This window comes from Podarcis bocagei (genome assembly GCF_964188305.1).
Source record: "Podarcis bocagei genome assembly, chromosome: 3".
Taxonomy (NCBI): Eukaryota; Metazoa; Chordata; class Lepidosauria; order Squamata; family Lacertidae; genus Podarcis; species Podarcis bocagei.
Window position 1 is genome coordinate 10,189,297 of NC_138127.1, and position 25,115 is coordinate 10,214,411.

Consider the following 25,115-nt stretch of genomic DNA (forward strand, 5'->3'; position numbering starts at 1 on the left):
AATCTCTCTGCAATGCAAGCGCCAAGTGTTGCCAATTAACAGCTCTCAGGTGGTGCTTGGTATGAAGGCCATGCTAATTCAGGCTCAAGGTTATATTAAGTTGATTTTGCAGGCTTTGAAAGGTCCTATTTTCACAGCTCTCTTCACCTGGATGCTGTAGGGCCGGCTCTACCATTAGGCAGAGTCTGGTGGCTGAATTTGGGTGTCATTAAAGGGTTGCAAATGCCTTATATTTTAATGTATTATCCTTGTATTTTTACTGGTGGGGATAGGGAAGGGTGTTTGTAGGATTTTCTGTTGCAATATACAGTTACTGACTTTGACTTGAGTGCATGAAAGAGTTGCAGGTTGCAAGTGGGTGTGGCTTCGTAGGCTCTCAGCAGCCTATGTTCTCCTCTCCCCATTTCTTCATACTTCCTGGAGCAATTGAGGAAAGAGCCATGTAGTTTGGCTCCCAACTCAGGAAATGCTGCAAGTGAACTGAATTTCTCCAAAAGGGAAATTTCAAAGCCTGCATCTTTGCTAACCCAAAGATTATACGTAGGTACAGAACCAAGTACTTTTCTTTTTAAGTTGTTTGGAACATTTTAAATTTTTGTTTTGGTACCAGTGGATGGAGACCTATTTGCTGTAACTTCTGGAAATTCTGTGAGTAAAACCATTTGTTTGCAAAGCTAAGTGTGATTTATTCTAGCCTAAGTATTTTGGTGGGGAACATTTGTTTAAAGGTGGATGATAGCAGATGTAAATCTAACCAACTTTTAATGTGCTTGGAGCAATTGCCAGTGTGCTTGACTCCGCTATGAGAGAGTAGGAATCTATTTTCCAAACTCTTCTCTCCTATAGTTTCTGCCTCTGATAGTAACATGGCTCACCTTGGGCACCACACACCTCAACTGTGTATCTGTGTGAGTGTGCCTGTGTGCACAAGGCTGGCCCAATGCATTTTGGCACTTGAGGCAAACCACAAAATGGCATCCTCTTCCCTTCCAGGGAAGAAGGGGGGGGGGAGTGAAGACCAGCACCAGGAACAAAGAGGGAATAAAGATATACATCAAGATCCACTTCCCTGTGTATTTTGCTGCCTGAAGCGGTCATCTCACCTTGCCTCGTGGGTGAGAAGGCCCAGTATCTGTGCCCAGTGTCATGTATCTGGAGGATGTGACACTTTATCAAAAATGGGATAGGGGAAGCTGGAAGCAAAGGGTAGGGGACAAGTTTGATACCCAAGAAATTTTGGACCACTCAGGTTGTTCATCAGGGAGTATAACATGTAGAAGTTTAATCTTTTGTTATCCTATCTGCTTGTAGGAGAAAGTACCCCATTGCTTCCCAGTTTGCCTAGGGTTTCCTGATTTTTGCTGCACTTTATCAAGAGTGGAGTGTTTCTTGGGTGTTTGGTATTATCCACTCCTTTCTCATTACAACAGCAACCTACCAGCAGGACTTTGAATAGAGAGGATCAGCCTAAGAAAATGCATGAAAAGGTGGATGACTCATCAAGTGTTGCATGGTAGGCTAAACAGAAGCATGACATTTTATCAGGTTTGGTGACTAGACACCGATAGGCGGGCTGTGTTCTTCAGTGACGTGAAATTATAGGCCTTGTCTAGTAAAAATAGAAACTGAATGAATCAGTGACAGCTTTGGAGGGGAATTTCCTGTTCCAAATGTCAGTTAATAATACTTGATATGAAGTGTTTGATGCCAGCAGATCAAACCATTTCCAGAATAATCTGTCGTTAGAAACCAGAAGGAGAAGGCCAACACTGAAATTGAGAACGTAGAGGTAAAGAGTGATTTCTCTTAAAATGTATTCCTTCCCTGACACTGGGAAATAAGCAGCTGTAAATAAGTAGTTGGGGCAGAAATGCAATTCATCTCACATCTGAAGGTAGATTTACTGAAATTGAAGCAATATGAGAACCAAAACACAGCCGTCTTTAGAAATTTGTTGTTCTCTAAATTTCAAAATGCAATTTTCCGGCTGAGTAATATGTGCGGAAGTACATCTTTAGAGGAAAATGCACACATTAATAAAAGCAATGCACAAAAATGTGCCACATTATGGAAAACTGCTTTGCAAAAAAATAGTAGGAGAAATTTGCACTAATATGGTGGATTTTCATATGGACTTTGTAAAAATAATTAATAGAAACTAATGTGGAAACATGGAGAACTGAACTTGAGACTGGAGAGAAACCCAAATCGTTAGAACTTCCCCTTCTGCCAGCGGCAGCTGATGTTTGGAAAAGCAGACCCTAGTCCCTTATGCGGTGAGCTTTGTGTGTAGTTTTGGAAAGAGAGACATCTATGAAATGAATGTGTCATATGAGAGTGTTTCATTTCTGTATGAATTATGAAAAACAATTATGTAATGAAAGCAAATAAGCAAGGCTTGGGGGTTCTGCCTATAGGGTATGGCAGCCTTGGCCTGCTTTTGCAGTAAAGAGACCAAAATAAATAAATAAAATGTGCTTTGGCTCCATTTGCGGCTTCTCAGCTGTATAATAATAACACAGGCGTGATTAGGGCCTGAGTTCTATGTTTACTTCTAGCAGGTTTACAGTAGGAAAGAGATGATTACGCCTCTTCAGTTTAATGTGGGAAATATTTACTTATGAATGTCCCCCCATGCAGGGATAGCTGGCACTTGCCCTAGAATAATAACACTTAGCGCTTTTTGAGTGCTCTGAACATGGTGCGTGCATTATCTCAGTAACCCTGAGACTGGCATTACTATTATTACACCCATATTGCAAATGAGGAGCTGACTGGAAGCTTCCCTAAGGCTACTCAAGTGAGTTCATGCTGGAAGTGAAACCTGCATATCAAGGGCTCTGGCAATTCTCAAGTCTTTCCCCTGATGTGGTAAATGCTAGTTGAATTTCACCTCTTCCCCCCTGCCATTACCTTGCAAAAGATAGGAAAATGTGACAAGGTTATGTTGTGGAGTAAATGTGAAGATTGGACTTGAGTCTTGATGCCTATGGCCCTAGTCATGTCCCCTTGCAGTGCTTCAGATTGCTCTGCTCCTGCATCTTGGCTTGTTACATGTAACATTTTATTGCTCTTGTATGGTATATGGCGTATTATATAGTGTATGAGGTGTTAGAGGAGTGGATTGGTTTGTCTGCTTCCTTGTTTATTTTATGGAAGTCGGGGGGTAGTGCCTCTGGTGGGGGCAATGGTGTAGCATGGGGGCACAGGGATGGTTGTCCTGGGTGCAAAATTTTTAGGGGGCACAAAATTTCAACACCTGGTGCTGCCTCAATAAAGCTGGGCTTCTGTTGTTGGGCTCTGTTGAAAGTGACTTCTCCATACGAACCAGGAAGTGACCTCTCTAGAGAACAGAACAACTCTTCTTTTCTTATCTCTGTGGCTCTGATCTCCTGAATGACATGGACACCGTTAGGCAGTTGAATGTGCATGCTTACATCGTCCATTTCCCTCCTTTCTACCTCCCTTCCGTGTAGCCCTGGGCACTGGCAACCCATGCTACGTCACTGGCTGGAGAAAATGCAGTGTTTCTTCTGGGGTAGTTTATCTGCCTTTGGTCCCCACCTTGCACTCAGCTCTCACCTGTGACTTCTAGAAGCTGCCAGCATATGACAGCAGCCACACCTTGGGAATGGCTTTGATGGGTTGACTAAACCAGGTGAGGGTAGCTGATGGGTCTCAAACCATCAGTGAGTTAGGGACTTCCCCTGCATGTGAAGACAGGCTCTGGCAGATTGAGCAGATGTGACCAATCGTGGGTCCAACGGTCAAGAAGGCGGTTTTTGCACATGCTGTAGAGGGAAGTGGCATGTCAATAATTCATTTAGGAATGCTTCATTGTTTTCATGCTTGTGATGCATAGTCCAAGGCAACCCCACTTTTAAGTCTGAAATGGGCAATGGTGGTGCATGCCAACTGAGAAGAGGAGGATCAAATGAGCCTCAAGCTTCCAGGCTTCTCAGAGCTTTTGAAAAACTCCATTACATCAGGAAACATGAATATGTATTCCTAATTGCAGAGTCAAGGTGGGTCTAGTGGCTGGCCAATAGAGGAGTATCTTGTAAACCCAGATTTCAAGCTTGGTTCTCCACAGCATAGTCTTGGGACTCTGCCTACTGAATTAAACAAAAGATTGCTCAGGACTGGATTTTGACTGAAACTCAGGGTGTTCAAGGCAAGTTTAGGAAGGGGTAATTTAAAATCATGTTGTGGCACCTTTCCCAGAGCTATCTTGTAAGTTCAACAGCGAGGGACATTGAAAATGTTTATTTCAAGATAACAGCTTGTGTCTTTTGAGAGCTTCGCTGGATGAAATAGCCATCAGCGCTTTCTGATCATGCAAATATGAGTACTGGTCACTGGAGGCAAAGTTCTTAAATGATGACTTTATTGTTCAATAATTCCCATCCCAGTTTTCTTAGCTACAGAGGCCCAAAGCATGAGAGTCACTGCAAACCAGCAGCGTTGCAGACTTGTGTTTTCCATGTTTCATGACTCCTTGAGATACGGTAATTCATTTGGGATTTAGACAGCAGGCAGGAGAATAATAGCTTTAGCTTTTCATTTAATGGGCTTCTTTTCCTTTTCATCATATCCAATGTCAGTAAAATTACATTTGTAGGAGCACATTTACATCAAACATGACTCACTATTTTTAATTAGAAATGCTGGCAGAAAATGATTGGGAACATGTCTTCTGGTAACGTTCATTTCACAAAGTACATTTCAATTGCTGCCTTTTTCTTTCAGGTCACCCCAGTCAACTGCAAAGTCTCCTGTTGGAAATAGTCCTTTTGGTTTCCCACATGTTCAGGACCAGAGAGAAGGGCAAAACAGCAACGCCTCATCCGTTAGCCTGGCTAGGACCACCTGCCATTCTGCTCCTCCTTCCCAAGCACAGTCATCATTGGCAGCCTTTACACCTGGCTTCCTCAGAGGCCCCCTTCAGTTGGCATCAGAAGATCAGGCAATACATCAAGGAATCCTCCACTGGTCTGTCTACGGCCAATGGCTCTTTGGCTCTTTGTTGGTGGTTGAAGAAAGCAGTGCAGATCTGAGTTGGATGTGACTTTTATCAGCCACCTGTAGGGCCTTGGAGGTAGTGTGGCCATGTATATAATACTGAAAAAGAGGAAACACTTCACACACCCAGAAAGGACACAGATTTCCATAAAATGTGCACACACTAATTTGTATGTATAGATGCAAATTCAGGAAGGATGACACTCAGTTGGTTAGAACATGGTGCTTATAACACAAAGGTTGCAGGTTTGATCCCCATATGGGACAGCTGCATATCCCTGCGTTGCAAGGTGGGGTTGGACATAGGTCCCTTCCAACTCTATGATATGTATTGTATTTCTATTTGAATTAAGTGTATACTCAATTCAAATAGAAGTACAATACATATCACCACACTGGGGAAGACAATGATGACCTGTATGCCTGCTCAGTCTGCAATCTAGGCGTTGTTCACCATTCATGGGCAACTTTAAGGCCCCTCTTGCTGTCTCCCTTATCTTTAGGTAGACTTGGATGGGACAGACCTTCAAACAGAGGGGTCTCCTCCATAAAGTTGGTCATAGTAAAGGTAAAGGTAGCTCTGACCGTTGGGTTCAGTCACGGAAGACTCTGGGGTTGCGGCGCTCATCTCGCTCTATAGGCCGAAGGAGCTGGCATTTGTCCGCAGACAGCTTCCGGGTCATGTGGCCAGCATGACTAAGCCACTTCTGGCGAATCAGAGCAGCTCACGGAAACACCGTTTACCTTCCCACCAGAGCGGTACCTATTTATTTACTTGCATTTTGATGTGCTTTTGAACTGCTAGGTTGGCAGGAGCAGGGACCGAGCAACGGGAGCTCACCCCGCCGCGGGGATTTGAACCACCGACCTTCTGATCGGCAAGCCCTAGGCTCTGTGGTTTACACCACAGCACCAACCGTGTCCCTAAAGTTGGTCATATGGCCACCTTATTTTAAAGTCAAAAAGTGGGGTAAATATTCTAAAAATAAATAATGTATGCATGCATCCCTTTTGGGGCTTATGATCTTTCCAATTGTATGATTCCATGAATCTTAACTATTGTCACCTGGTAAATGCAGGCTTTCGTAGATGTAAAGGACAGGGCAAAATGACAAATGGATTGAACCAGGAAGATGAATGCTTTGGCTGCAATATATTTGATGTGGAGTGGCACGGTACACAGGCCTGCAAAGGGAGAAAGCAATATGCTACATTAGTCAAAGCAGGATATAATGAAGACTATCAGCCTACAGGCTGGTAAGTAAAGGACAGGTATTGAACATGATGAAGGGTAAAAGACAGCAGAATTGGGCTACGTCCTAGATGTGTGAGTTATGGGCATGGGAAATGTCAAAATAACCTTGAGTCTGTGAGAATGATTGCCGCAGAGGATGTCAATGGCATCAACAGATTTGTCAGAGGAAATTATGGAAATAAATTAAGATTGATGCAGGTATCAAATAAGCCATCAAGCCCCCACTGTATTTAGTGTAAGAAATGACAGGAGCTAAATGAACGTTGTAGAAAGGTTTCTGAGGAGCTAGTGGCTCCAACAAATTCCAAGAAACTCTGCAAAAATCGGGAAAAATATTACAGCAATTAAAATTGCACAAGTCAATTTTTTTCATTATAACCTTAGAATAAATGAGGCTTATATTCCTAAATGTAGTGACAAAGAGCTATATATAGGCGAGGAGTATTAATTATACATCTCTTGGTTGGGGAGTAATAAATCTCAGCTGAGTTAATGTCATTAATTAACACAATTTGATAGGGGACGATATTGAGTTGTGCTGAAACCCTAGGAAAGGCCTTTAAATATTCTTTGCGATTCTGCGTTTGCCTCTTTCAGTGCTCGCTTTACCTTCAAATTGGGAAGCTTGTTGATTCATTTTAGTGTGGGGAAACTTTCAGAATGACAAGCAGCTGAGAGTATTTAGCAGAGGAATAGAATATATTTAACAACTCCATGGAGAAAGAAAAGGAAGAGAAGTCCCTGGTGGGTCATGGTGGCACCTCCTCCTTCTCTTGAGGTGACCCATAGAGAAAAAGTCAATGAGTGACCATTAGTCATGATAGCCATTTGCAGGCCTCCAGTTGCTGGAGAAAAATAATAGGAGAGGATCTGCCTCCATGCCTTGCTTTTGGGCTTCCAAGAGGCATGTGGTCAGATACTGTGGGAAACAGAATGTTGGACTTGGGACCCTTTGCCTGATCTGAGACAGCTCTTACGGTGGTCTCACTTTCTAGGAAAACTAATTTAATGTAGATGAAGTATTTCCCAGCTGGCCCAGGTGTCATAGATAGTTCCGTTCAGTGGTGGCTGGTGCCCATTGGCATACCCTCCAACATTTCTCCGATGGAAATGGGGACATCCTATTCAATAATAATAATAATAATAATAATTTTTATTATTTATATTCCATCTGGGCGGCTTCCAACTTATATAAAAACATAATAAAACATTATTTTTTATTTTTTATTTTTTAAAAACTTCATTTTGTAGGACTGCCTGTCTTCTGAAAGTTGTATAGTTACTTATCTCCTTGGCTTGGGGTTGCATAACACCATACCCTCCAACATTTCTCTTCCTAAGAGACTTCCTAAGGAAAAGTGGGACATTCTGGAATCAAATCAGAAACCAGGACAGGATTTCCCCAGGAAAATAGGGACACGTGTTAGGATTTCTATCCACCCACGCTTGCTCAGCAAATAGCACTATGTTGTTTATATCATGTGAGTGCCTGAGAGCATGAGACAGGAAGTCTCAGGACTGTTGGAGTATTGATGGTGAGTTTAGTTTTACTTCTGTGTGTTAGGCTGTTCTGTACTGATGCTGAGAGAGCACAGTCATGCTGGTGTATTCTTTGTATATAGACTGTTAATAAAGTCTATATTCCAAATTGCTCTTTAACATGGAACATCAGTATATAGACTGTTAATAAAGTCTATATTCCAAATTGCTCTTTAACATGGAACATCACCACAAGAGAATAATCATGGAAGCCATCGAGATAGAGAAACACCCTCACAACATGAACAAGCGTGACGACACGTCCCGCCTGCCAGACATCTGGAAATTAGCCCTCCCCACAAAAACCGACACCAGAACCAGAGGCACACAGAACGCCATCTCCAATCAACCACACCAGACCCAAACCCAGACCCTCTCCACAGATAAATTACAGACACCATCCAGTAGCCAAACCATAGTGGCACCTCCGGATGCTGCACCCCCCTGCAATCCCTACACAGATCTGGCTGGCACAGGGCACAAAACCACAGCTCGCCCCTATACACGAAGCCAAGCCAGAGCACAACTAAGTGCAGTACAGCCATCTTCTCAGAAAAACTCTTCACAAGCTCAAGAGGTCAAGACACGAAAGCTTTAGCAACTAATCCACACCTAATGACCCTCCTAAGTGGTACTCAGAATATCACTCAAGAAATCACTCAAGATATCCCTCAAGTAATTAATGAACAAAAGAAGAAAAGGCACACTAACCTGGGAACTTCCTCTCTGCCCAGAACGTTGGAGGCTATACACCACACCCCCTCAACAGTATTTATAGGAACTCAAACACTGAGATCCTGCTCTGTCCTAGTAACAAGAAGCCGAAAACACCAGCCTGAAGATGACGAGTGAGACCTCGTCGAAACGTCGCCTAGACACCCCAACTCTTACACGGGAAGACACCCGAAGACACCAAAACCTGCATTCCTGTACCCGTGAAAATCTACGAAAGCATATATATATATATATATATATATACTGTTAATAAAGGGCTGCAGGTGGCGCTGTGGGTTAAACCACAGAGCCTGGGGCATGCCGATCAGAAGTTCAAATCCCCGTGACGGGGTGAGCTCCCGTTGCTCGGTCCCTGCTCCTGCCAACCTAGCAGTTCGAAAGCACGTCAAAGTGCAAGTAGATATATAGGTACCACTCTGGCGGGAAGGTAAACAGTGTTTCTGTGCGCTGCTCTGGTTCACCAGACGCGGCTTAGTCATGCTGGCCACATGACCCGGAAGCTGTACGCCGGCTCCCTCGGCCAATAAAGCGAGATGAGCGCCACAACCCCAGAGTCGACCACGACTGGACCGAATTGTCAGGGGTCCCTTTACCTTTTAAAAGTAGTTTTAGAGATACTAATTAACTCTTCTTCTGCTATGAGATGTGAGGAGATGAGCGTGCTCCTCTCAGGAGGGAGGGATCTCTTATCACTGGTCTCTCTGGACTGAGGAAGATTTACAGCCAGAGGGTGGCCACCGGAAAGATGCCCTGGTGTCTTGGGGGGAAGGTGGTGGCCTTCCCAGGTGTTTTTCCAACAACTTGGAGGGTGTGCATTGGGATTGGTAGGGCAGAATTCAGTGAGATCATGAAATGCGTAATATAAACAAATGACTATGGAAGATTTGTGGAAAAGCTGGAGGAAGTCCAAAAGAAAGTAATTTGTGAAAATAAGATGTAGAATTGTATGTTTGTTTTGTGTTGGTGTAAATTAATAAAAATTATGTTTAAAAAAAAGAATTCAGTGAGATCAACAGTAGGTAATGACAGAACCAATGGCAGACACTTCCTGCACCCTTCACCCCCGACTTACTATATGTAAGAAGGCTGGCAAGTAGGGCACTAGCTGAGGGCAGGCTGAGGTTGGTGGGTCAGTGAACCAGCCGCCACTGGTTCCGTTCAGGAGGGTGCCTAAAGTGCAGCGATACGAATCCCCCTCCCTCCCTCTCCTCGGTTGTTCAGCACAACTTCCATTACTGATTCCGAGATACTGCTCCGAAGTTTGGAGAAAAGGCCACAGGGCGTTTAAAGATACTGACACTCTTCGGATTTTATGATCCAATCTATTATTATATAAAAAGATAGTTTGTTCAGCTTTGTCTCCAATACTTTGCTGTGTCCTGGAGCAGGATATAATTCACTTGTGGGAAATGTCCTTATGATTCACTGACTGTTACTTTGCTCTGCACATATCTCGATAATTGCCATCTTCTGACCACACAGCTTTAGACAGAAAATATATCCTGTGCATTCATATTTCATTCACTGGAAGGCTGCAAGGGTTTCCCAGGCCTCGTTCCCCCCCTCCCTTTGTGAAGAAAAAGAATACATGTCCTGATTAATTTTAATCTATCTGAAGCCTTTTGGTTAGTAATTCTAATATCAATCAGAGTGCAATTACCATCAGTTGAGAGTGCTAATATTGATCAAGCCATAACTTGTATCATCAAAAGTTTTCTTTATTTCAAACGGCAAGCATGAAAAGCCACTGCCTTAGAGTCGATGTAAGCCATGTCGCTCCATTGTGGTTCGGAGATCAACGCTTTGTGCTCTTTGAACACATTTTAGACCATTGACTGAAAAGCCAGTCTAGACAAATTCTCCTTCAGACCAACAATCACCACCAACATTGCAATTCCTATTATACTCAGCCAGATGTGAAGGGTATAAATTTTATTTATTTATTTATTTGCCCCTCAATTCTCCACCCATCAATGCTAGGCATGGTTCTACACTAAATGCCAGTGTTTCCTAATTATAGCTCTGATCTGACTGGTATGGTCTTTGGCTGATTGACACCCTATGCCCTTTTAAAATGTCTTGTGGAAGCAGGGAATGTTGCGGTTGTTTTTCTTATGCATTTTCTGTTTTCTTATTTATTGTGTTGTTATGTTGTGAATCACCCTGAGATCTATGGGTCTAGAGCAGTGTACAAATTTAATTAACAAACAAACAAACAAATATGAAAAGTAAAGGGGAGCCACTATTTTTTGGTTTTTTGTTTTTGTTTTGGATTTGCTGGTATTGTAATTATTTGTGTGTTTTAAACAGATTTAATATGTGTATATAGTTCTAGTTCTATTGATTTTTCATTATTTTTTTAAATGATGCTTTTTTCTATGTTTTTAGTGATTCTTGTTTTTAATCTGTAAGCCAGCTTGAGTCATGTCAGAGAAAAAGGTAGGGTATAAAATCATCATCATCATCATCATCAACAACAACAACAACAACAACAACAACAACAACAACAACAACTGCTACTACTACTTGTGTGCGCTAGATCAGGTTTAGATGGTTGATATTTTGTCAGTACACACTGTGTTTGTATTCTTTTGGTTTGGATATAAGTAAATATATATTGCTTGTTTTTCATTGTTACTAGATTCCATCAAAAAATTATATACCATCATGCCAAGAAGGGTTGCCTGCAAACGTATGCGGACCTTGGACAGATAAAGGTTCCCCAGTGAAATTCATAGATTTTCTGGTGTGTGAATTTGAGTTCTCAGAATAAATTTGCTCCAACGTGCTTAAGGCACAATACTGTCTACTTGGATGGGAGAGACATGACATGTAAAGGTAAGTGAGTAATGCAGTCATGGTGTTCTTTAATGCTGACTCCTGCCCAAAGTAACACATTGCTCTGTGAGCTTCTTTCCACCTTGGATCTTGCCCCAAACAGCTTTCAAGCCAAGGTCAGAGCAGTAGTTCATCACATTCCCAGGGGCACCACACCATAGGAGAGAGCCTAGTTATCTGAGCTTCATGATTAATGAGCATTGTAAAGGCTGACAGGAGGGGTGGTAGGAGGTTGGATGTGGCTTAATTAACTCTGACATTAGCTGTAGAAATGCATGCGGATGGAAGCAATGCTTGAAAATTACCACTTGGATTATGGGTTTGGATTGGGCCTGTGTGCTGTGCTGGTTAGGATAACTGATCGCCAAGGCTGGGATGTGGGCAGAAGTTTGAGATGTCCTTAGAGACCAGAACCAAATGCTGGGCAACAAAGCTAGAGTAAATCAAAACCAAAGGACGATGAATTGAGGAACAAACCAGATTTTATGACTTAAAAACCAGGACAGAAGGAGCAAACTGTAAGGCAGGATTGTTATGTACTGAAGTTCTCACCCTGAGCCAGCAGGGGGATACTGTAGATAGTTCAGGTCCACATATGCAAATAAGGGATCGAAAATGATGTTCAGTGATTGGATAGTTACAGAAAATGGTTACTGTTGCGTTCTAGTGGAGCTCTATATAAGCAGGCTGGCTGAACCCTTCAGTTCAGTTCTATTCTGGCCTGTAAATAAACAAGAGCTGTTTGAAGAATCGCTGTGTCATCTGATATATTCACCCACAACTTAACAAGGATCATAAAGCAAGCTGGAAGTCAGGACCAAAGAACAAAGGCTACATCAGGGGTGAAGATTACCTCCAGTCCATGGGCCTAATTTGGACCATCAGGCAATTTTGGCCAAATCATGCAGGCATGCTATATATGACCTGTAAAAAAAAGTACAACGGTGGCTGGACTGGGCCAAAAAGAGTCTTCTGAAGCACTGCTGATTGGCTGTTTGTCAGCACCTCACGTGCAGTGCTTCTGAAGCCCCTTAGATCAGTTGATTGGTGGTGTTTCAGAACTGATAGGCTTCCGAAGCGCCGACGATCAGCTGCCTAGCAGGACTTCAAAGCACTCTGCAAAGAACCTTGTGCTGCGCTTTGAAGTCCCACTCACCAGCTGATTGCCAGCACTCCACCTGATGGTGAAATCAGGTGATGGACTGGTAAGTGGTCAGATCCACTTCCCCACCCCTGGGCTATTCAGTAAAGGAAGACCTTGTTGTTCAAGCAAGACATAGCTGAAATAGGAAGCCCTCTTTTACTCTGTCCTGTCCAAGTGGATCCAAAGATCAGCATGGGTGGGTGGTGTCTGGCCGGGCATTGCAGATACTCCGGCCAATAGTCCCAAAATGATTTGGATATAACAAAAAGAGGGCAACAGAAGAAGTGTAGAACCATTAAAACTATTAAGAGTGTGGAGCCATTAAGTGTAGAGTCAGACCAATTAACCATGTCACAATGAGTCTCCATGCCTACTGCCAGAAGATCCTGTAGGTGGGTGGCACTTTCCATGCTACAACCTCCACAAGGAGCAATAGTGGCTGCCAACTTTGGAATATGTGCTGCAAGGGTTAGATTGCTTGTGACCTGATTGTTTCTGGATCCTCTTCCATTTACCTTTCTGTGATTTCCGCCATCTGCCATTACAATATAAGAAAATCACTTTTTCTTGCATTAAGTTCAAGACTGGTTATATCACCCGTTACTTCTCATAAACCACTGGAGAATGCCCTGCAAACTCAGCTGTCAGAGGGAATCGGGCCCTAAAATGATAATCAGTTAATTACTGCCAAAATGAAACCATTCCTATTCCCTTTGGGTGCTTTTTGATCGATTCACCAGTCACTTTTCAAAACATATGCAAAAAAAGAGAAAAGCGCCAGGAGAAAATAGAAACAATTCCCTTATGCCTTCTGATAAACTTGCCTCTGCCACCTGCAAAATCCATGCCAAATTCGCTTGGAAGGCTAAGGGGAAATGGGAATAAGCTGCTGATTTTTGTTTGTGTGCACAGCTACTGCAGTTGCTTAATTAAGTCAGGCGGTGAAGGGCAAAGTTCAACTTTGTTCTTTTCTCTTTTCCTATTCCAGACTTTTTCTGGGATACGTTGTGTTTTTATTTAGGATGCCGTTGGGAAAAGCTGTTGCACAGCCATAACGATACCCAGTGTAATGAAAGGCAGAGTGATCCTTCTTTGTTATAGCCATGAAGATTTTGAAAACCATTCTGGCAATATTAAATTATTGCATTTGTAGCCAGCGTATCTTCTGTGAGGGAACTCAAGGTGGTCGGCAGGCAGCCTTCCACCCAGGCACTGAAGAGACCCAGACCTCCTTGACCACAGCAAGGTTGACGCATCATGCGCCTTCAGATGATGTCCTGGGAATAAGCAATCTTCACCTTGAAGTTCTTGAGCACATGATGTTGAAGGTCAGAATATATCAAGCTGTGGCACTTGTTTATGTGCAGAGCAGGACTGCAACCCAAGCCCTCTTTCCCTGCCAGTGGCGCTGCACAAAGTGATGTGCCTGTTAGGAGCTCGTCCTACACTCAAATAGGACCCTGGTAGAGACACATACCCAACTGACATGTTCCCTCCCTCCTGGTCAATCGTTCGGGAGCTTCAAAACCTTTCTTCTGCCCGAACATCACAGCGACTGATGCCAACAGACATCGGCACACTTAGGGATCTGCAGAGTCTTCGCAGCTTGTGTGACAGACCTCAGCAACTCAGCATTTTGGCTAATCTACTTTATTTACATATAAACACACACGGAGCACTGCAACATGGCTCCCTTTCTCTCTAGCATCAGACAGCAAAGAAAAAGGACAATAGTGCCACTTCACGGAACACAGTAACACAAGCATCCTGTCTCCGTCACTTCCCACACTTTGTGGAGTCAAAACATACACCGTCATGTGATAGACAAAAATCCCATGACTGCAATCACAGAGCAGGAATTCTAACAGTGCCCACTGCCACATGTACAGCCCTGCCACATCCAGCAGCCTGGAGCTGCTGCAGCAATTGGACCCAGATCAAGCCCCATGCCATAACATGACAGTAGTGAAAGTGCTGTAGAATCCGATAGATTCCAGGCTAGCTCAGCCAATCCCTGCCCTCAGAGTGCCCCATTTCAGAGTCTTCCACTGGCTGCTGTGGATATTCCTCAACGTGCACATGCCAGCTTAGCCATGGGAGAGCTGGGTGGAGGGAAGCTTCTGCTTAATGCAACACACCCACCCAGCCGTCCCTATTTTCCAGGGACAGTCCCGGATTTACAGAAGCTGTCCCAGTTTCTGATTTGATCCCAGAATATCCTGCTTTTCATTGGAGAAATGTTGGAGGGTATGGAGTTATGCAACCCCTTGAGCCAAAGAGATAAGTATACAAACTTTAGAAGACATCTGAAGGCAGCCCTGTGTAGGGAAGGTTTTTAATGTTTAATATTTTATTATCTTTTTATATATGTTGGAAGCTGCCCAGAGTGGCTGGGGCAACCCAGACAGATGGGCAGGGTAGTAGTAGTAGTAGTAGTAGTAGTAGTAGTAGTAGTAGTAGAATAGGATGTTCCTATTTTCAAGGGAAATTGTTGGAAGCTATGGAGGACTGCTTCAGTGGCTGGATGAGAGATGAGAAGGCCTGGAAAAAAGCCGGGAAAATGGGGGTCCCCCCCCCCCATGGCTTCAAAATTTCTGGAACTTTTATGTCTCTAGGCATATGTGAAGTGGTTTTCAAGCACTAGAATGATTTTTGCTTTGTGTTTTGGTACTCAAAGTTCCTTTCCATATAACCTTCACAAAATAAAAGTTTTGGTCACGTTCATTTTTTCAGCTGTGCTCAGGGTGGATGGAAACGGTATTTCTACGTTCTATATCAAATTTCACCCTCAAGATAAGCATAATGGCTGGGCTACAGTACAAATGCCAATTCATTCACTACAGTGCTGATAAGAGCTGCAAGCTTTGCTGCTATTGACTGGCCTTCCAAGTTCACTCATTTGTGGAATATCTTGAGATGGCAAAGACTTTTGGTAGAGATCGAAGGATCATTGCAGTAACAGGGCTCTTCATTAAGAGAATGCGTCACAAGAGTTCCCTTTCTGTGTGAGCGGAATAAAAAATGGGTTATCCCTTTGTTACCAGACAGAAAATAATGGTTTGGCATTTGCTTTAGATGTCCCCAGCAAGCTTCTATCTACCATATCTATCTATCTATCTATCTATCTATCTATCTATCTATCTATCTATCTATCTATCTATCATCTATCTATCTATCATCTATCTCTTCATAAACAGATATAAAACACCTGCAGGAATGGCCTTTGATGGTTTTTAGGTGGATTTCACTTTCTCATTTGAAGTCTAGGAAGCTACTCTTGCTTTCTTAATTTTAAAGCAGTGTGTTTTGAAATGAACATATATTGATTGTTCCATTTTCTAATTCTTATTTCTTGAGGGGTCTGGAATTTCCAGGGGCCTCTCGGCTTCCCTTTGCGAGTGCCAGTTCTCCTATTGAGATGGGATGCTGGTTTCATTGATCCTCTCATTTTTCATAACAAGCCACTATTAAACACATTCTGGGAGGCTGCCCTTAACTGTTTGTAGCTGAGAAATGGAACAGGACAAATACAGTGGTACCTCGGGTTAAGTACTTAATTCGTTCCGGAGGTCCGTACTTAACCTGAAACTGTTCTTAACCTGAAGCACCACTTTAGCTAATGGGGCCTCCTGCTGCTGCCGCGCCGCCAGAGCACGATTTCTGTTCTCATCCTGAAGCAAAGTTCTTAACCTGAAGCACTATTTCTGGCTTAGCGGAGTCTGTAACCTGAAGCATATGTAACCTGAAGCGTATGTAACCCAAGGTACCACTGTACTAGGAATTTGCTTTTATCATGGAACGAATGAAAACAATGAACACGAAGATGGGAGAGGAGGGGCCTTGTAGCAGAGGGACAACAGCAGACCCAATCCAGCACCCAGGTCACCTGCACACTATGAGAGATGCATTGCATTACTACTGATAGACTTTGGGGGGGGGAAATGTCCTTGGATGTATGGTTATTACCAGGTATGTTGAATTCTGCTCCATCACTCTCGTTTGTATGATATCCTGTGGTCAGCAGTCAAAATGAAGCAGGTATCTGAAGTTAGTGAAACTCAGGAACTGATATGATCATAGCATTAAATGGCTGTAGGCTGGATAGCGGAAGCAAAGGATGTAGGCTTTGATCTTCTGGAACACTCGGGGGTTGCCTTCTTCCCCTTTTCCAATGTGATGAAAGCTCAACTTCTGCTAAGAGATCCAGTCCAATTTACTGAGCGCTAAGATGATAAATGGCTTCACTGAAAACCAGTTTGACTAGGTGAGTTTTGAAACTGTTTTTTCATGGTTTTAAAAAAGTTGATAAAAGCTTATTATCTTTCAGAAGTAACGGAGGAAGAAGAAAATCTCCCAAAGTGAAAATTGTGATGCACAGTTCCTCTAAAGAAAAATAAAACATAAGAGCCTTGCATGTTCATCAAGTGTTAGTCAAACTCATCCATTTATTAACATTTATCAGTTTCTGAACACTCTAAAAATAACAAAGCGAAATGATTTACGATATGTATACTGCTCGGCCATTACCTTGATCCAGAGACAGTTATGCATGAACAGATCTAACAAATTTTTCTGCATGGGGTGAGATCACTGGGAGAGGAACAGGAGTGCGGAGGGAGTGGACCGCCTCCGGCACCACTATTCAGGTAGGAGGACATGCGCTGCACACCCCGCGCACGCCAGGTGCCATACCCCCACAGGCAGCATGCCACGGCCCCAGAACACGCACCATGCCATGGGATGCACACCATGCCCCCCCCGGAATGTGCACCATGCCCACAGGGGCCACCAGCCACACCCCTGCCTGCTCTCCGCCCCTAGTAGTGGAGCATGCAGCTTCACCACTGGGTGAGATCCTGCATTCTCACATAACCTGGTCATGATGCACAACCATATGTGTTAAGGCTTCTCCACATGACAACATGTTTAGTTAGCACTCATCCTGAGTTACTTGTGCAAAGCTTAAACGCTAGTTGCCCAGTCTTTAGTGAGCTTTCGTTCTGATTTGTTTGCTAGGCAGTTATAAGGCAATGAGCACTCATCCAGATTTGCTACTGGAGTGTTTAAACGTCTTCCCATGAATCATTTCTCCATTCCATGCTTTTGGGTGCTTTTCTCTGTCGGTTTCTTAACTACACAAAGTCCATTTTGTTTTTGTTCTTAAAGCAGATTTGCTATGTTAGGACAACTGAGACTACATTCACATGGCAGTTTATTTTCTTTTCACAGCTTTCCTCTAAGGCTGGATCTAGACACATAAAAAGTGTTTCAGGAGAACACACTGTAAACTTCATTATGGGAAATCACGTTGGTGAAAGACGGGACTCCACAGCACCATCTGTTGCTGTGGTGTTATAATGCATATAAAACACTTTTTCTTTGCTAATGTAGCCAAGTCCTAAGTGTTCTGCATTATATTTGAGCTTTTGCACAGCTTAAAATACACTTATGGAACTATAGTGGAATATAGTGCAAGCTGTGTGCTCATTTCCATGTTTTTTGCTTCCAGGGCAAGGTGGGTGGGTAAAGGTAAAGGGACCCCTGACCATTAGGTCCAGTCCTGACCGACTCTGGGGTTGCAGCGCTCATCTCGCTTTACTGGCCGAGGGAGCTGGCGTACAGCTTCTGGGTCATGTGGCCAGCATGACTAAGCTGCTTCTGGCGAACCAGAGCATCACACAGAAATGCCGTTTACCTTCCTGCCGGAGTGGTACCTATTTATCTTTGCAAATAATATGAAAATGAGAGCAGGGGTGTAGCATGGGAGGTGACAGGAGCAGTTGCCCCTGACGGAAAATTGGTAGGGGGCGCAAAATTTCGACACTCAGTGTTGCCTCAATACAGCTGTTCCCTTCGGTCACTGGGCTCCATTAAAAATCGATTCTCCATACGAACCAGGAAGCGACCTCTCCAGACAATGGAACGACTCTTCTTTTCTTATCTCTGCGACTGCAATCTTCTGGGTGATGTGGACACCATTACGCAGTTGAATGTATGTATACTCCATCCATTTCTCTCCCTCCCAACCCCTCCAGGCAGACCTGGGTGCTGGCAACCCCTGGTATGCCACTGAATGAGAGCTGAACTTGTGCTATATTCCACTATCATTCCAGAAGTGAATCAAATATAATGTGGGAGGTAACATCATGAAAATGGAATAAACTGTTAAGTGAATGCAGCCAGTGTGTTTTAACCCACTTCAACCGTACAAACCAAAAGTTCTGGTGTGTGTCTGAATCCCTCCTGAGAACTAGTGACAGTCTTAGCATCATAGAATGGCCTTTGTAAAGTGCCCTGGTCTTTTGTTGGCATTGGCACACCTTCTTTTCCATTTTAGAGCGGTGATAAAGCTGGGACAGTGCCTACAAATGGAGGAAAAGCATTTGCACAACATTGCCCAAATGGTTGGGAGTGTTCCTTTCCTCCGAGGGTGGCTGTGCATCTGATTTTACATGGAGAAGTCCTCTATTTGCAGCTGTCCTTGCTTCGTTTCTTGTTCTTAAATTCCATCCTTCCACATGCTGGAACCCAGAGCAGCTAACAGCCGTAGCCACAAAGCACAAGACCAGGATCACAAGACTTTAATTCAAGTTATCCACAGATCAGAAGCAACCTTTAAAAGCACAATTCAGCAGGCAATAAGCTCTCTTGTTTAAAATGTGCAGCAAAGTTCCAAGAGCCTGGTATTTGAAAGGCTGCCCAGCTGAGGTGCTGAGGCTTAAAGATAAAGAGCCACATGGAGAGAGAGCAAAGACCTTGCACTACACTGTGCGCACCTGGGAAACAAACAGAGAGGGCATCCAGGTCTCTGGGTCATAGCCTTTCCCACTATGGCGAGAGACACACTGTGTTTCTATTTAAAATTATAGAAATTATTTTTTTTATTTGCTCACACACATATAAATCAGCACGGGCAGATTTTATTTTTAATTTTTAAAAATAAATTTATTGGTTTTTCAAATTAAAGTTTTACAATCACATATCCAATATACATCATAAAAACAAGATGCCAAAGAATCTCCTGGACTTTCCTCCTCCCCTTTGTGGCTCCTATCGTTAGTCATTTCCTCCTGCATCTTTTATAATAATCCAAATCTTTTACAACTCCATTATATCCAAAATTCACCATTAAACTGCAAGTGTTATTCCAATCCTACTAACAGTTTTAACTGTTTGCAATGATTTTTAAGATCAATTATAAATTTTCCCCATTTCTTATTAAGATTTTGGTCTTCCTGATTTCTTTTGCCATTTCGGCATAATCCATCAACTTAATCTGCCATTCTTCTCTGGCTGGGACTTCGTCTTCTTTCCATCTCTGGGCCAATGACATCCACGCAGCTGTGGTCGCATGCATAAATAATCCTTTCTGCTCCATTGGGATTTTGGCACAGCATATGCCGATTTTAAGCAAACCTGCACCTTCTTTAATCCTCTCTCTTTCTTGTGAGGGTGACCATTCTTTCAGCATGAGATCTACTCCTAAAATAGATGCACCTTATGTAACAGAATGCAGGGACGCGGGTGGCACTGTGGTCTAAACCACAGAACCTAGGGCTTGCCGATGAGAAGGTTGGTGGTTCGAATCCCTGTGACGGGGCGAGCTCCCCTTGCTCAGTCCCTGCTCCTGCCAACCTAGCAGTTTGAAAGCACATCAAAGTGCAAGTAGATAAATAGGTACCGCTACGGCAGGAAGGTAAACGGCGTTTCCGTGCGCTGCTCTGGTTCGGCAGAAGCGGCTTAGTCATGCTGGCCACATGACCCGGAAGCTGTACGGCGGCTCCCTTGGCCAATAAAGCGAGATGAGCACCGCAACCCCAGAGTCGGTCACGACTGGACCTAATGGTCAGGGGTCCCTTTACCTTTTATGTAAGAGGACAACAACTGGCGTTCAAAAGCATATTACCTCTGCCAGTGGAAGTAAGACATAGCCATCAGTGTTAGCAGCCATTGATAGCCTCCAGATGACCTCTCCATTCAGCAGTTATGGAAGGGAGCTGCAGGATTGCTCTTACAAACCATGCTGGCACTTCCAGCACTAATGTACCACAGGGCTATATACCTTGGCAGCCCTGTGTTTGGCAGCCAAGTGAAAGGGATCCTGTATGTTTAACAACAGGCTCCTCCTACAAAGTAGAAGCCTTGGCCAGTCAGGCACAGGAGACTGAACACAGAAGTGGGGCTTGTTCAAAGAGGGATGGCATCCATTAGTGTACCTAACTAAGGCAGGGAGTGGAGCTCTTAATGCACCACCCAAGTTTTAACTGGCATTAGCCAATAGGGAAGCGTGGTATGTAGGAAGAGGTTCGGTATGGCGCAGTGGTCAGAATTGGGTATGAACTGAGGAGATTGGGATTAAAATCCCCACGTAGGCGCGAGACCCTTAAATGCCTCAATTTCCTGGCATTTCAGAGATTTGGGTACACATGGTAACTGCTTAACAGCACAGATTAAATCGACTTTCCCCCCTCCTAACTGGATCAGACAGGTGAACATTTCGAGAAAGCCTGGCTGTGTATTTGTTTTATTAATCATTCTAGTTTAGAATGAGGTCTCTTCAGAGGTATCTGAAGAAGTGTGCATGCACACGAAAGCTCATACCAAGAACAAACTTAGTTGGTCTCTAAGGTGCTACTTGACAATTTTTTAATTTTTTAAAATATATATTTCTACTGCATCAGACCAACGCGGCTACCTGCCTCATTCTAGTTTAGTTCAAGAGGAAGGGGATATGTTTGGTTCTAGAAAAATAGCAAGTGTGTCACATTGATTTCCATACTACATCCTGGTTTCACCAAGCAACTTGCTTTCGTACTTAAATGACAAAAATGGTTTATTCTCTTCTTGGAAAGAGAGAATAAATGGAGACACTGTTTGTCCTGGGTGACACAGTGACAAAAACCCAGAAAACAAGGTGTCAAAGGTACAAAAAAGTGTATTGTTAGGTGCTTTTCTTATTTGAAGTGTTGCTAAGTCTAGGATTGGCATAGACCTTTGTTTACAGCTTCATACATCTCTTTGTCTTCCACTCAGATCAAAGGTGGTATTTTTTGATCAGAGAGAGGGGAAAGGTGTCCTTGGTTTTTGATTTATTCTCTGTATGCTACAATCTGTATTTGGCCTTAAATTAAAACTTCACAACTCCCTGTTGTTTTCAAACCCCACCCGAAAGAACTTGGCACTAAAAATGGAGCTGAAATTTCACTAGACTGTGTTCTTTCCCAAAATTATGTAGGTTGGAAAGAGGGTTTGCAAATTCACTCTTACTGATTCTGTTCCTGATTCTGTTCTGAATGACCTTCCTTAGACAATGTACAAAGAGGGCCTATCAGAGAGGTCAAACTGTGAGTCCTTTGGAAAACATGGCTATGACAGAGCTGTGTTAAGAGTCGGCAAACGCTGCCAGCTCAAAGTGTGAGAGTGTTTCTTTTTGTGGCCTTCCACAGAGGTGTGGTATTCCTCCTCCCAACAGAGGAGCAGAAGCCGTGACCTTCCAGATGTTACTGGACTGCAAATCCCATCATCCCTAACCAACACATGAAGAGCCACAGGTTCCCCATCCTTGCAATACGGCCATTAGAGACTTGCTCTGATTTCTGACATTGTCTGATACTAGGCTGTCCATTTGCATGGCGCCAGCCTTCTTATGGATCTCTCCTCCAAAGGATGTTTGATGGGCCCCATTCTGTCCCTCTTTTAAAGAAAACTGGTAAACATCATTTTATTCCACCCTCCTCTGGGGCATCCCTAGTTTTTCTTGCTGTATCAAGAATATACAAAATCGGTTTGGTTATTTCATTGGCTTTGTTATTGGTTTTTAGCATTGCCGTGTTCACCTCCCCCTGCCTTGCTTACCTTGATTAATGTTATTACTTTTTAATGGGTTTTATTATTGCTCTATGGCATGTTGTTGGCCACCCTAAGGGATCCCTTGGAGCCATATGGAGTGCCATAAATGTCAACAAGCAAGCAAGCCAGCCAATTAATGCTGAAATGGAATGCTCTCTTTCAGCAAATACCAACTCAAGTCCCTGATGTGGGGAGGGCAGTTGCTTATGGAGGAACTGTTTGTATGTTGCAAATAGACACTGGGAATTTCAAGGTGTGTGTGTGTGGCGGCATCCTAGTGTATCTTTGTGTGTCTTGTGTACTGAGGTGCATTACACATCTCACCACGTCAGCTGAGGGTCGTTCCATTTGCAGGGCAGCTTTTGTATTGCTGCAAAAGTGTCTCCAAGTACAGAGATATTTTTTCCCTGGAGGTAATGACAACCATTCAGATATATGAGAGAAAGTGAAGAGATGCATGCAGCGACGCCAATGATTTGGAGACCACATTGGTTATAGAATGGTTTGTGCTGGCTTTCATATAGTATATGTGGGGCTACCTTTGAAGGTGACCCGGAAACTGCAACTAATCCAGAATGTGGCAGCTAGACTGGTGACTGGGAGTGGCTGCTGAGACCATATAACACTGGTCCTGAAAGACCTACATTGGCTCCCAGTACATTTCCGAGCACAATTCAAAGTGTTGGTACAGACCTTTAAAGCCCTAAATGGCCTTGGCCCAGTATACCTGAAGGAGCGTCACCACTCCCATCGTTCAGCCAGGGGTGAGGTCTAGTGCAGAGGGCCTTCTTGGTAGCGGCGACTGCCCTGTGGAACGCCCTCCCACCAGATTCCAAGGAAATAAACAACTACTGACTTTTAGAAGACATCTAAAGGTAGCCCTGTTTAGGGAAGTTTTTAATGTTTTATCGTGTTTTTAATATTCTGTTGGGAGCTGCCTGGAATGGCTGGGGAAACCCATTCAGCTGGGCAGGGTATAAATAATATATTATTATTATCACTTATTAATTATACACTTTGCATCTAGAAGACACCAAACACTAATCTCTAATTAGAATGGGTGTAGATGGGTGTTAGAGGGATCTTTGCTGAGACCCTGGCTGTTGGCTAAGGCCTTTGGTACTGAGTTAAACTAAATATCAATCTAATATGATTCAAAGCTTTGCTTTACTGTTTTAATTGTGAGCGAGAAATCCAGCTATAGTGTTCAACAAGCACCTGACCTTTATAGCTTCAGATTGATTTAATGCCAGATGATCTGATACTGTACAAATATTAATTTACATCATCTGCACTTTGTGTTCGCTATGATTGCCTAATTTTGGAGAAAAATGAGTTTTGGTCATGCATAGGAAAGAACCAAATTACTAATCTAAATGCTTTGAATAGTCTGAATGAAAAGATGTTTAAAGGGTATGTTGTTGCTGCTGTTAATAAAAATAAATGGCCCTAATACAGAGATGTTCATTCACTGCCATGAGTTCCGGATCGTGTTACATGGGAACATCACCTAACCTCTCTCCCAGTCTGCTCCATTTGGTGTGTGTTTAGGAAATGCATGGATTCAAATTCCCTCTGAAGAGAAAACAGAAAGCACTGTAGGCTGCAGTCCTATGTATATGCAAATCTGAACTACTTCTGAGTTAACTTAACTAGGATTTTGTGATGAGAGTAGCAATTGCCAACTTGGACCTTGCATTTATCAGGTGCAGGTCCAAAACAGGGATTTGCCCAGAGAAAGTCAAACCTGTTTCTGCCCAACTTGCCCTTATTAGATCAGGATTTTTGCCCACCAACCTGATAAAAATCGGAATTAGCGCCCAGATGACTGGAAAGAACCTTTATATGTGGGGAATTGTTATTTAAATGACATCTATTTTTCAGTAAGGAAGCTACGATTGCATCAACAAAAACCTGAACTTGCATCTACATGGATCTTTATTTTGAAAAGGAATTGCAGTTGTGGGGGGAGTGTGAGCAGAGGATCAAATCTGTTGGGAAAGTGCAACTCTGCATTCGAAGCAGGCTGCGGTTTCTTGGTAGAGAAAGGGAAGTTTGCACATGCTCTCCTCTTCAATGACCCTGCGACATTTGTCATAATAAATGAATGATGTATAAGACGGCAATCCTATACGTACTGAACGGAATGGGACACTTCTGAGTAGACATGCTTAGGATTGCTCTGTAAGGCTATTGGGTGTGTGTGTGTGTGTGTGTGTGTGTGTGTGTGGAGAACCTCTGTCTCTGGTGCCAAATATCTGGCCCTTAGGACTCTACTTGGCCCCCAATCCCAGACCACATCATTTGTTGACCCTGACCCTCATCCTCCTCAGATGTTTCAAGACATGAGTCTTCAATGCGTTCAGTGTAATCACCAAAGTTTGGGGTTTCTCCCCTAAACAATGGAACTTACCTTCCCCCCGAACAATGGAACTTACCTTCAGTTCATGAGGCCAGTCTCATTAAACCTCTGAGAGGAGCATCAGCAAGTTTTGCAATTCTCTATGCCTTCACTGCAGGGCATGCAGGGAATACTAAGCAGGGGGAAAGTCTAAACTTAGAAAGTGACTGGTTTCCTCTCCATGGAGATATGGATCACACATCTAAGTAGGAGGAAGAATGCCATGTTAGGAGATTTAAGCACCAGCTCCTAGAAAGGCTGCTACTGCACTCTGCTGGTCTGTTTCATGTCAGCCAGTAACTCTGCCAGAACAACACTGCCATAGGGACTTT

The 25,115-nt window shown here is 43.4% G+C and overlaps 2 long non-coding RNA genes across 5 annotated transcripts; one reads left to right on the plus strand and one right to left on the minus strand.

The window, feature by feature from the left end:
* Positions 1 to 4,370: 4,370 nt before the first annotated feature.
* On the minus strand, positions 4,371 to 24,890 carry LOC308584491. Of its 4 annotated transcripts, none has more exons than XR_014006835.1 (4): positions 24,821 to 24,890; positions 12,044 to 12,110; positions 6,089 to 6,207; positions 4,371 to 5,121 (listed from the first exon to the last, which is right to left on the minus strand). It is a non-coding gene; the product is annotated as an uncharacterized lncRNA (long non-coding RNA). The 4 variants fall into 4 exon arrangements; XR_014006836.1 differs by having other exon boundaries at positions 11,942 to 12,110; XR_014006837.1 differs by lacking the exon at positions 12,044 to 12,110 and adding an exon at positions 16,500 to 16,724.
* Positions 11,239 to 17,919, plus strand: LOC308584523. The gene is made up of 2 exons (XR_014006884.1): positions 11,239 to 11,297; positions 16,861 to 17,919. It is a non-coding gene; the product is annotated as an uncharacterized lncRNA (long non-coding RNA).
* Positions 24,891 to 25,115: the final 225 nt, after the last annotated feature.